This window comes from Sinocyclocheilus anshuiensis, unplaced genomic scaffold (assembly GCF_001515605.1).
Source record: "Sinocyclocheilus anshuiensis isolate Anshui unplaced genomic scaffold, SAMN03320099.WGS_v1.1 scaffold94, whole genome shotgun sequence".
NCBI lineage: Eukaryota > Metazoa > Chordata > Actinopteri > Cypriniformes > Cyprinidae > Sinocyclocheilus > Sinocyclocheilus anshuiensis.
In genome coordinates, this window is record NW_015546049.1 from 277,363 (window position 1) to 277,996 (window position 634).

Consider the following 634-nt stretch of genomic DNA (forward strand, 5'->3'; position numbering starts at 1 on the left):
CGGGTGTCTTATTCGTTCTGTTAATAAAAGTTTTATGTTTAATATAATCTACTTTGTCATTGTAGTATTGCTGATGTTGTGTGTGGGATTTTAATTTTTTTTCATTAAGAGTAATACTGAATCAACCTTAAGCATTAATTTTGTTCCAAGAATATTAAAGATCTAACGTTAAATATCAAAATAAGCGCTGTAGAAGCAAGAATGAGAGATTGTTATTATTATTGGTTGCTGCTGAGGTAATAGACGCTCTCTTTCTCTGCTGTATCTTTGCAATGGCTGTAGAAATGGTCGTTAATTCTTGATTTGGGTATGGCACAGACATGTTACAGGTAATAATATGATCAAAAAGTCATGGCAACAAACGACTTCCTAAGTCAGTTTAAGTTGAAACGACTTTCACAATCAATTTGATTAAACTTAATTCATGTTTGGAGATTCATTCATCAAACAGTGTATAGACAGTTTTACTGATTATAAGGGGAGTTTTTTTGAAAGTGCTTAAACTCGCGCTAGGCTCAAGTCAGTCATATACTGTTCCTTGACAATGTAAATGTTCTTTGCTCGCTTCTTCTGTATAATTTATTCGCTGTTTGAATAACATTTTCGAAGGTACAGGAATAGCCACGGGAACGTA

At 33.3% G+C, this 634-nt stretch overlaps 1 protein-coding gene across 2 annotated transcripts in view; it reads left to right on the top strand.

Annotated features, from left to right (window-relative positions):
- LOC107699090 (vacuolar protein sorting-associated protein 8 homolog) overlaps positions 1-634 on the top strand; it is a 124,155-nt gene that overhangs the window by 121,123 nt on the left and 2,398 nt on the right. The window lies entirely within an intron of this gene.